At 38.3% G+C, this 12957-nt stretch overlaps 1 protein-coding gene across 1 annotated transcript in view; it reads left to right on the forward strand.

Annotated features, from left to right (window-relative positions):
• LOC136254967 (uncharacterized) overlaps positions 1 to 12957 on the forward strand; it is an 80025-nt gene that overhangs the window by 30784 nt on the left and 36284 nt on the right. The gene's annotated exons all lie outside the window — the stretch shown is intronic.

Raw genomic sequence — 12957 nt, forward strand, 5'->3', positions numbered from 1 at the left:
AAGTGTAATTTTGTGTTATTCGTGACTGACCATTTCTTACTGTGGGAATTACCCTGGCATTTCAAATTTTGTTTCATATTCTTTTTGCACCACTCACATAACTCAAGTATGCTTAATCTGATGTACTTCAGATTAGACTAGCATGCTAAACTGATTTTATGATCTAATTGCTGTACGATTTCGATGAAGAGTTCACACATGCGATACCACTGAAACAACTGTTTAAGAAAAACAGCTAAATTTTCTCTCAGAGCTTACACATACGTACATGTACAATCCTTTTTAGCAAAAGAATTAGCTTATACATGATTATGATCAAGGAGGTATTATGAAAACCAGACTTGCAACCAGTGCCTGATTGATTGAAATACTTAATAGAGTGGAGAGATCTAACACAGCATTCAACAATCCTGGCAAGTTAAGTATTATATAGTATATTAGTGAAATTTTGACTCTCTGTTATGTACAGTACTTATAGAATAGTCGAGGAAGAAACATGCAAACACTAATTATGGGTCTAGCATATGCAAATTATATCTAACTTTCAAGCCATAAAAATGCAGTCTTCAAAGAATGGCTAGTGTGAAATGAATGGGACATTAGTGGCAGTGGCCAAGAAATTGCTGCAGTGATATAAATGTTGTTGACATTAATGGAGAGTCAGTCTCAAAATTGTAACACATGCTCGACAATATCGAATATATTAGAATCTACACACGTGCAACATATGGTGCAATCACGTGACTACATAATATGTTACATCTTCCTTGTTACAAAAAGGAGTGTGGTTAATTCAACTTAATTGTACAATTGCTAAATATAATTACAGTGCTTGAATCAAACAAAAGTGTGAAGTTGTGCAGTGTATGCATAGAAAGTTCAGTTATGAAAATTGGTCAGCATACCACACTGGGGTCTTGATAGTTCTTTGTGAGCATCGCAGTGTTGTAGCCAGTGCAGCAGGTGGCTGGGGTTCATAGGCTCTAGGGGATTCGACCACTGGTTCACTTGCATCACAGTCATATTCTTGGTCATCTAAGAAATCGTCAACAGTAGTGTTGTTATTAACAGGGGATGTCAAATCTTTCCTGTTCCTTCGGTAGTGTTGTCCTTGAGGTGTTACAATACTGTAAGAGCAAGGACCATTTTCATTTATGCCGGTAACCTTGGCTGGTTTCCATTTGTCATCTTTTGCTGACACAAGTATTGAATCACCAGTTTTGAGTTGTTTTAATGGCTTCGTATGTTGATCATAGTAAATTTTTTGCTGTTGCCAACATTGGGTAAGTTCTTTCTGTACTACAGTTGGATCAATTGTTTTTTGGCTGTAATAGAGTGCTTGTAGTGGGTACAAGTGTTTTTGTCTGCCTTCCCATTAGGTGTTGGACAGGTGAACCAATGGTATCAGACCACGGAGTGTTTCGGTAATCTAACAATGCTAATTGTAAATCTTTTCCATCATGTGCAGCTTTCTTCATTAGTCTCTTGACGGTTTGCACAGCCTTCTCAGCCATACCATTTGATCGGGGTTGATATGGGCTGGAGGTGTGATGGTTAAACTGATATTGTTGGGTAAAGCATCGAAATGCATAACTAGAGAATTGTGGTCCATTATCTGTAACAGGGGCGGAGGATGGATTTTTGAGTTGGGTAGGCAACTATAAGAGAAATGGATTATACTATCAGTGCTTTTTAATTGAGCTGACTAATTAACTGTGCGTGCTGATTGACATACCATTGTGCGAAGCAGGGGGTCTGGGGGCATGCCCCCCCCAGGAAATTTCTGAAAAATAAGTGTACTGAGAATCAATCTGAGAGTACCTTCACACCTATATCTACTATAATCTTTATACTGCTGCATGCAGACAAATTTATAAATATTACTTGTAATGCAGCTTGAAAACATGTTTATAAGTAGTTATGAGTTTAAAATTCTCCAAAAATTCTATATCTGTGATCTTTATTTTTTTCAAGAAATTTCTTTGCAATAGAAATGAGATCAATGGAATCCAATTCTTCTTTGTAGATGTTAAGGATCATTAGGTTGTTAAATCTCTCTTGCCCCATAGTGCTTCTTAGATAGGTTTTTATTTTTCTCATTGTGGAAAAGGATCATTCACTAGCAGCATTACTGGCAGGCATCACCATGATCAGCTTTGCCAAGTAGACAATTTGACTTAAAAATGCATGCTGAGGCTGTGAAAGGCTTCGTAGATAGTCAAGAATTTCCTTAAGTGACACTTCTGAAGTGCTATCAGCATATTATGAAGAAAATATATGTAACTGTGTTTCTAGCATTTCTTTGTCTAGATCATCTCCATAAAAAGAAACTATTTGTTCCAATTCATTCGAGTAGTCACTTTGGTTTGCTGTTTTTAAAAGAAGTGATTCAAGATTACTACTAAGTTGCATATCCTGGTTGGTCAAATCTGTCTTTGATCCCAGTAATTACTAAATCTATAGCCTCAAAGTATTGAACATGGTAGTAATCTTCAATGTTGTCAGTATGATAGCCATCACCATCCCCAATCTCAATACGTTTTGGTGCCTTTCATTTCCTAGGAAGCACTGGAGGTTCAACATTATACTGTGGTCGAAGGATTGTCAGCAAATCAAAAAATTGTTTGAAAGATTTGGCAGTCCTCATAAATTTCAAAGTAGTTATGGTAAGTTGAGCAATATCATAACCTTGAGAAGCTGAAAGTGTTTGTTTTTGCAAAGTCATACTAAGGCCATACCTATTTGAAAAGTTATTGCTCGGACCTAACCGACCCAATTTTGCACGGATTTTAATTAAGAAAAGAAAAAAATAGATCACGTGACACCTTAAAATTGCTGCAAAAGATTGAGATACTCTAATAGAACAGTCAGTTGGTACAATTTTGATCTCAAATATAATGCTAACTATCTGTAAACATAAAACCAGCGTGTTCCTCACCCCTGGTGAAGAAAATCTATGATAGCAGCAGTGCAGTGCTCATTGAACTACTAGCTATGTTTGTCCGTTTTAATAGCTATGTATTAGAAGGGATTTTAAGCATGTACATATCTAAAAATAATAGTATTATAGTTAGCTAGCTGTTTTTTTTTTTTGTTTTTTTTTTACCTACCGACCAACCCATTTTGTTGTAAAATAAATCCGAGCAACAACTTTTCAAATAGGTATGGCCTAAGGTTATCAGTGATTTTCAGAATCCTTTCAGAAAGCTTCAATCCAAACCATATGTTAAATTTTAGCATTAGAGTTTAACTCCAATGACTCTTCCTTTAATATCTGGGTCTAGTTTACCTCTAAACATTCCTCCCAAAGTTGGCTCAAAATAGTATAATTCTCCAGAATGCTACCAACTGAGTTACCACGTACTGTCCATCTGGTGGGACAAAATGTTCGAATACCTACAGTAACACACTGGCTGTTGTCTTGAGTGATTTGTTCCTTTATGGTATTAAAAGCAGCTTCCCTCTTTGGTGAAAATTTGATCAATTTACATATTTCTATAGCTACTTCTAGTGCTTCACAGCACAGTTTAGACTGCTTAATGGTACAACCAACTGCCAAGTTGAGAGAATCCGCATAACAATGAATGTAAATTGCTCGTTTTTCATCCCTTAATATTTGAGTGGCTACATCATTTTTTGCACCACTCATGTTTGAAGCCCCATCATAGCACTGACCTCTGCAAAGAGACAATTCGATGTGAACTTGTGATAATGCATCTTTGATGGCAGTGGTAAGGGTGTCTGATGTTATGTTATCGACTTGATACAAGCCAATAAAGTTTTCGTGATCCTTCACGTTTTCATCAACCCACCTTAAACAAATGGTCAATTGTTCTTTATTAGAAACATCAGTACATTCGTCACACATAAGAATAAAGCAACCACTACTGCTTATTTTTTCTAGATACGTCACCAAGGATGTCAGAAGCAAATAATTTAATCAATTCATCCTGTATATCATAAGACAAATATGTGTCTTTTTTCGTCTTCATCCATGCCTCTACTATTGGACAATCCACACCTCGAAGTACCATAAGTTGTATAAAATTTCCATTGCTATCATCATGCCCACGGAATGGCAACCCTTGACGTGCTAAATACCTAACATTTTCTAATATTTTTATGAGCATTTTTCTATTAGTTGCTTTTTGCTGCTTGATATCACTGCCCATTAAATCGTCTACATGACCTAAAATTTGTGTAGGCTGCAAACAAAGGGCTTCAACAGCTTCTCTATGGCAAGCACTACATTGGTGTTTGCTGAAACATTTGTTAGCTTCTTTCCAATTAGTAAAGTCACTAGTGATAAAAGTTGGTTCTCTTCTGTGGCTGCTTAGAAATTATCTTCTTTTTCAGCCTTCATGCACAAATAACAAAATTCCCTATCTTGAACTTTATCGTAGTGTAGCCATTTGTACTTGTCACACCAAGACGACTGGAAAGATCGTTCAGTCACAACAGTAGTTCCAAATTTGCGTTTAGGAAATTTATATGTCCTAGGTGGATGATACTTCTCTGGAAGATCTGTGACAGTGTTGCTACTTTGGCCTGAAAATTCATGGAAAGCTGGCTGCCACAGAACTTTGCTCATCGGCTGAGTCTACAGTAACATTCCGTTCTTCACTTGAGAAATCTGGATTTGCTCTACTGGTCAACTCTACGTCTCGCTCTACATCCTGTTCGTTTGAGGATTCTAAGTGTTCCACAGAACTTTGATTTGATGAGCTAGTCAAGTCAGTGTCTACAACATGTTTGCTTGAGGATTCTAAGACTGCCACAGAACTTTGGCTTGAGGATTCTGAGCTTGAAGTCTTCGCCACCGACGCGGGTATCACACACACCTGCCTTGTAGGGGGATGTACTCGGGGATGTGAAACTTCAGAACTCACAGAACTCTGAAGCTGAGTCTCTTCACTTTGATTTGATGACGGAATAGAAACAGTAGAGTTAGACAAAATAGTACGTTGTACACTCATTGAATTAATAAAAATAACTTTTAATAGCACCTGGTTGCGCACACGGTTATTAGTGTAAATCACGAGATTGATCACGAGACTTGAGATACACTCCCGGCTATGAAGTCAGTACAAGCAACCCAAGGTACAGCCATTCTATTAGATGATATGTTTTTTGTGCATTACAATTAGCTTTACAGTAGTTTCAGTGTTCAGTAAATGGTTTTACGTAGTTAGCTAACTTGATCGACGTGGAATATAGCTACGATGGCCTCTTATAATTACTAATAAATTTGACCATAGTGCTGGGGCCTTCCACCATTCAATTTTCAGCTTCTCAGTATCCTTACCAGTAAAGTTGGGTAGGCATTTGCCTACCCTGCCTACCCAGTTCCGCCGCCCCTGTGTAATCAGGACATCAGGTATTCTATGCCGGGAAAACTGTGACTTACATTGTGCGATTACTTGATTGGCTGTCATGCTAGTAAGTTGGTCTACTTCAACATATCCAGAGTAGTAGTCTACCAAAACAAGAAATTGCTTCTTTTGTATCTCAAAAATGTCAGCACCGACCTTTTCCCATGGACGGTCTGTTACACTGTGTGGGAGCAAAGGTTCTTTCGAGTTGCATTTTTGGTGTGTGGTACAGGTAGCACAAGCTGAGATGATGTTTTCAATTTGTGATGACATTCCTGGCCAGTACAAGACATTTCTGGCTCACCTTTTGCACTTTTCTATACCCAAATGGGAACTATGAATTAACTTGAGCATTTCTGGTTGCATTGCCTAGAAATGATTATCTTTTCACCTTTGAAAGGACTCCATCATTAAAAGATATTTGGTCACGAAATGTCCAAAATGGCAAACATTGGGCTGGGGTTTTGCTCTGTCATCTGGCCATCCATCTGTACAGAGTTTCATGAAGTGTTGTAAAACTGAGTCGAACTCAGTCTCTGATTGTAATTGGTGTAGTTTACCATCTGAAGTAAGTATTATAGTGAGTGTATTTACCTCAAATTCAAAGGAAGTGCAACTGTTGGTTGATTCTGGCATGTATGCCCTTGACAGAGCATCTGCATTTACTAGTTGCTTTCCAGGACCGTATACTAGATCGATTGGGTACTTCTGTATTGACATAATCATCTTTTGAAGTCTGGCAGGAGCTTGGTAAAGTGGCTTTCTTAAGATGGATTCCAAGGGCTTGTGATCTGTATCTACCTTAATGACAGACATCCCATATACGTAGTCATGAAGTTTACTGCAGCCAAATACAATGGCAAGCATTTCCTTCTCAATTTGCACATAGTTTTGTTGACATGTTGTCAGAGCTTTAGATGCATAGGCGATGGGATGATCATCTTGCAACAAAACAGTTCCCAAACCTTTTGAACTGACATCAACAGATAGTTTAATAGGTCATTTGGGATTGATATATTTGAGGACAGGAGCTTTGGTTATTAACTCTTTCAACAGTGTGAAACTCTTCTGTTGTTCAGCTTGCCACTGCCATTCTACATCCTTCTCCAGAAGGGCTCGAAGTGGTGAAGCTACGTGAGATAAATTTGGAATGAATTACTAGGGATGCGCCGATTTTGTCGGCAAATTTTTGGAAAAATACATTGGTAAAAACAAAGAGCAAAATGCTGGAAAACAGGTGGAAAATTGGAAAAAATGGGCACCAAGGAATGGCAGTTTAGCACATTTTGTATAAAAAAGATTGAGATACTCTAATAGAACAGTCACGCATGGTATTAGGATAACATGAACTCGTAGGAAATGGTGACAAAAGATCAAGATACTCTAATAGAGCAGTCACTATGTACAAAATATTCTAATAGAGCAGTCACACATGCTTGCAAGCTTGAGATACTGCAATTAATTTTTACTGATGCTTAGCAAAATAGATAAAATCCGAGCAAAATATTGAGCAAACTAGGTGAAAAATAAAAGAATTGCTGGAAAGAAAAATAGGTGGGAGAAAAAAGTAAAATAGGCTCATCCCTAAAATTTACCTAAATAGGTTAACATACCTAGAAATCTTTGTAGTGCCTCTCTGTTTTCAGGGAAAGGCATGTCAATCACGGCTCTGGTTTTCTTCGGGTCAGGATTTAGGCCATCTTTACTGAGGATGTGTCCGATGTAGCTAATTTCATTCAGTTTTAGTTGGCATTTGCTCTTATTTAGCTTGAGGTTTCGCTGTCTCACTCTTTCCAAAACTTGCTTTAAATATTTGTCATGCTGTTCATTAGTTTCTCCCCATATGAGTAGGTCATCAACAACAACTTCATCTCCGTCAATGTCCCGAAACATGTCTGACATGATCTTTTGAAAAATGTCCTGGGATGATAGTTTGAAGGGGAGGCCCTTAAACATGTAACATCCAAAAGGTGTGTTAAATGTGCACAACTTAGCACTGGATGAGTCTAATTTTTCACTTGCCAAAACCCAGAGCTGACATCTAGGACTGAAAATACTTTGGCATTCAGCATTCTGGTGACAAATTCTTTGATTGTTCTCATTGGGTAAGGTTCACTTTTATGGCTTTATTCAGATCACGTGGGTCTATGCAAATTCTTAGGCTACCATTAGGTTTAACAATAGTGACCATGCTATTTACCCAGTCTGTGGGTTCTTCAACCTTTTCAATTACTTCTAGCTCTTCTATTCGGGTTAATTCTGCTCGAATCGTGGGTCACAAAGTGACTGGTACTCGTCTAGGCGGATGAACAACTGGTTGGTAAGTTTTGTCTACTTTAATGTGATATTCAGTGTTACTTATGCAACCCAATCCTTCAAACACGTCACTGTAGGAGTCCAGGAAATCAGCATTGTTGTTGTTGATAGCATCCAGACATTGCACTAGGTTCATTTCTACACATGTCTGCAAACCTAAGATTTTTGGGACTTCTTGGTCGATAACTTCAAAGTTGACAGCATAAACGTTTCCTTTGTGCTCACATTTCATGGTAACTCTGCCACATGCATTCAGGCATTCACCATCAAATGCAACAAGTCTTGCTTGTGATTGTTGAAGTGGCAATGAACTGAGTTGGTGGTATTGGCTTTTGGAAATCACATTACACTGTGCACCTGTGTCGATTTTGAAGGAGGTTCTTTGATGGTTTACTAGAATTGGTACTTTCCAATCTGGTGTGATAGTTGTTGTACATTGTACCATGCCTATAAAGAGGTCGTCAGAGGGGTCAGATCCATCATGTGCAACACTGCGAACTTTGCGGTGCTGTGTTGTAAGGGAGCGACTTCGGCAAACTTTTGTTCTGTCACCCACAGTTGTAGCACTCCATACCATAGGCTGGACAATTCTGGTAGTGTTAGTGTTGAGTACTACATTTGTCACATTGGCTTCTTCGTGGTTCAGCTGTGCGTCACTTTTGGACAGTAAGGACTTCTTGATCAACTGGTTCTTTATTAGTGGCACCTAAGCTGAGGATTTTAAGTTGACTTGTTGTTGCCTCATTAGCTCTACAAATGTCCAATTCTTTTTGTAAGGTTAACTCACTGTCTTTGAGCAATCTTGTGCGAGCTCTGTCACAAATAATTCCACATACAATGCGGTCACGAATTAAACTGTCTTTCAAATTGGCAAATTTGCATGTCTATGCCTTCATTTTTAAGTCTGTCACGTATTGGTCAATAGTTTCTCCGGCCTGTTGATTTCATGTGTTAAATTTGTGCCTTTCCCACGTGACATTTTTATGGGGGTTACAATATTCATCGAATTTCTCTGTTATTTTGTCTACCTTGCTTTTATCATCATCAGTCTCCCAAGTAAAAGTATTGTAAATCTCGAGTGCTTCCATTCCTGCCACATGGAGGAATGTGGCGGCTTGAATTTTCGCATCCTTTCCGCTGAGTCTGCTGGCCAAGGAAAATATCTCAAATCGCTGCTTCCAATGTCTCCAATTGTTGGTAATGTTCCCATCTTTGTTCAATGTTTCAGGCAGCGTGAGTTTGTCCATTTTCTGACACCATGTAACACATGCTCAACAAAATCGAATTAATTAGAATCCCACATACATGCAACATATATTCCAATCACATGACTAACATAATATGTTACAGATATTACACAAACACATGCAGATTAGGTTAACAAGTTAAACTCCATTTAATGTTGGTTATTAAATAATAGAACCATGAACAATCAGCCATTTGTTTCAAGCTGACTTGTCAACCACCATCTAATGACACGATGGTTGTTTTGGTAGGTGTGCAGGGTTCCATGGTTCTCCTATAATATTATGCAATAGGATAAGTGATATGATCAGCCACAAATTGTGGCTCTCGTACATGAGGCTTGGGGCAAAATACCTAGGGGGTTCCCAACTTTGAAGCCACATGGATTTCTAAGGCCATAGGAAGGCTACAGCCTTTGCCGCCAAGCTGCACATACCTAGGAAACCCATGCTGTGTCCACCAATAACCAGAACACTGATCCCTGCATTAATAACAAGACAGAGATCAGACATTACCTATAAGAATAAAGTGCTGTGCATGATGATGTTGTAGAGGATTCAAGAACCTGAGCTCCAGATAGTGAATACCCATTCTTCCCGAGACCACCAAGAGCTGGCAATGTAGTATCCATCCATCCATATCAAAAGGGAATCATCAACTAGCTAGACCATGGACAGTGAACAATAGCTGAGAGTGTTGCAACTATTCATGTACTCTGCTCTCAGAGTACATGTACAGTACATGGGGAAAGGGAGAGTAAATAGGTGTAATTGGTGGGGTTAATGCAGTGAAGACAGGAAATCCATGTAATCATATGTGATGTGTTTGTTGTATAGCACTGTGCGGTAATGGCCAATATATTTTAATGTGAGAGTAAATAACACTTGCTGTATTTTAGGCCTAAATACTGATATGCACACCCTTAACCATACCACATGAAGCAGTTTACAGAGTTTATGATAATGAAGTCCATTGTAGCACAGCGGCATAGTGTAAACGTTGTGTCATATGTGAAACAATTATGAAACTTTCCACATAAATTGTACTTCTTGTTACATTTATTTATTGATATAGTACCATCACAGATTTGACCTTTGGTGACCTTTGCTGCCATTTTTTCTGAAAATTCATCATTATTGTCTTTATCTCCCTGAGGCATTATAGTACACTGGTAAAACATGGTTTCAAATCAAAGGTCTTGCTGAAAGAAACAACCTGGTATTTATTTGAAGTCAATAGGTGATTTCATTCCAAAGTTATAATAATTTATATTAGCCATGAAAGTTTACTGCCCAATGGTAACTGCCAAAGGAAAAATCTGTAGTGGCACTATATTAAAAAATAAATGTCATCAGGAGTACTATCTGTGTGGAAAGTTTCACAATTGTATCACAAAGTGCCCGAAATACCCATTTTTTGCACTAATCCGCTCTACTATTGGGGTTAAATGTAGCAGTGCTAATTGACAGTGTGCTAACTATTAATGGAATTGCCATAACAGAGCACTGGTATACAGAGCACCAATAACCTCTAAAAGGAGGCAAGTGGACAGTTGATCCCGTACAATTATATTGTGTGCTTATATCCCAGTCGATAATTTCAAACAGAGATAGGTGTAATTCAGTCCTTGTGTGTCTTTACAGTATCAATATATAGGACAATATACTAGCAATGTACTTATATACTGACTGTTGATTATATGATCAGAATAGGTATAAGCCAATGTATAGAGGTATAGTGCATGTAATACTTTAGGTAGCTAACTACAGAAGGGAGGTTGGTGTGGTGGTGTCAGCTGAACGACAACAGTAACTTAAATGGCTATACCTTTATAGGCTGCAACTAATTGTGCTGAGATCATCTTCTTAAGGTTGTATTCTGTGCTACTCTGTATCAGGACACACAATAGTGTGTCATGCAGCCAAGTACAGCTAGGGCCACTGCGGACGCATGACAGACAAGTGTGTATTTTGCAGGAACCAAGGAAACGCATTTTTCACACATTCGTAGCTCAATAGTGCCTGAATGGAAATTAACCAGTTTTGCTGCAGTAACACCCTTGAGTAGGGCACCTCCTATTCCAAATTTGAGCTGAATCCGCCCAGCCATCACTGAGAAGTTCGTCTTATTTTCTTCGCATTTTTCTCTTAATCTTTTATTATTATTATTATTATTAACACTTTACAGTGACCAGCACTGAAGGTCTACAACAACATGTGCTGCAGCCTTAGGATTACCTAACCTAGTTTCAAGGACTTAGACTTAATGACTTATACAGTAGCTGGAAAGGTGTAACAGAAAAGGGGCCAAAGTTTTAAATGTAAATTGTCTTTTCACACACTTTAGAAAACTGCAATAACTTGTGCGTGCTTTAGTCAATTGACTTCAAATTTGGAGAGCAGTACGAGTATAATGCAGCACCCCAATTTTCATATAGATCAAACCAAGAATAACAGGATTATGTGTGATTTTGAAAATTACAAAAGTGATTTGTTGTCATGCCTACAGGGTAATCTGCTTGACAGAATAACTTGAAAATTGGTCTGTACATGAAGCTACTATCGTAGTGCAAACCTTTTTAGTTTGAAAGTACTGAAAGTATTAACTAAGGAGATATAAAGCAAAACGAAGCATATGAAAAAGCACAACCAAGATACTCTAATAGAACAGTCATTGCGAAGTAAAAATAAAACATCGGAAAGAAGTTCTCCAAGGTTCAAATCAGGGACCACCACACCTATATACCCAAACCCTTTACTACTCTGCCACTGCTGTCAGTCGCTCAATTCACTTAATTTCTTTAAAATGAAAGTCCTGGTTTAGTACACTAGAATGATAACTTGTAGATCTATCAGTAAAACTTCTAGAACATTCTATATGTGCTGTATTGAAGTGCTCAGAAAAATGTGTGTTCTACAGCATAAGAGTACTAAAAGAATTATGAAATGTGTTGTGTAGCCAAGTACGGCAGCGTGGACAGGTGACATACTTGCTTTACTGAAACAGAAAAGCCATTTTCATGTATCTGTTGCAGCCTCTTACAGGTGAGACCCTTTGATATGCAACAGCTAATAATGAGGATAGAGATCATGTAGACATTTCTGCTTCAGGATTCTGGGGAGGTAAACATCAGAAGGAATTTTTTGATGTCAAAATGTTTAATGCTATTAATGCACCTTCATATCGTGGTACCCAAGTATAGTATTACATTGTAGGGAAATTGAGATGGATTCTTTTGTCCCACTTGCATTTTCAACATTAAGGGATGGTATGGGTCATGCTGCTGCTGTATTTTATATTTTACAGAAGACTTGCTTTCCTTCAGAAGGAGTTGTCATATAGATCTGTGATGTCATGGCTGAATTGCAGGATTAGTTATTCTTTGTTACGCTCCGCTGTGATGTGTTTGAGAGGAGCTAGATCACATCAGGACTGTCCAATTTCACTGGGAGCACTTGACCTTGCACTAACTGAGGCTCCAGCTCATTGATTGAATTTTGATCTTAGTAGTTGTCTAATGCTTTTAGCATCTTTAGTGCTAGGGGTGCTGGTAACCCCGAAAAAGTCTATTTAAAAGGTTTTCATGTATCCGTAGCTCCATAGTGCTTGAATGGTATGATTAACCATTTCTGCTGTGGAAGCTTCCTCAGGGTAGGGAATCTCCCATTCCTAATATGAATCGAATCTGCCCAATTATCATTGGGGTATACATGCCTTCAAAATTCATCTTATTTCAGTTCTTCATATGGCCATGCAGTCTTCGACGATTCCTGTAGTAAAGGGGAAAAACTTAAAAGGAATTATCAAGGCCAACCATAGGCTGGCTTTGGAACTTGCAGTTACAAAAAGAAGTGATATCCGCGCAAAAACAGCCAAGCTGTGAAAAAAGGTGTGGCCTTAAAAGGCCTGGGTGAAAAAAGTTGTGAAATTAAAGTTGGCTGCCAAAGAAATGGCTGCAATGATGTTAATGCTAACAACGGCTGTGTGCATTGTTAAAATTTATTAGTATTAACATCATTGCAGC

The sequence above is a fragment of the Dysidea avara genome, chromosome 5 (assembly GCF_963678975.1).
Source record: "Dysidea avara chromosome 5, odDysAvar1.4, whole genome shotgun sequence".
NCBI classification, from domain to species: Eukaryota; Metazoa; Porifera; class Demospongiae; order Dictyoceratida; family Dysideidae; genus Dysidea; species Dysidea avara.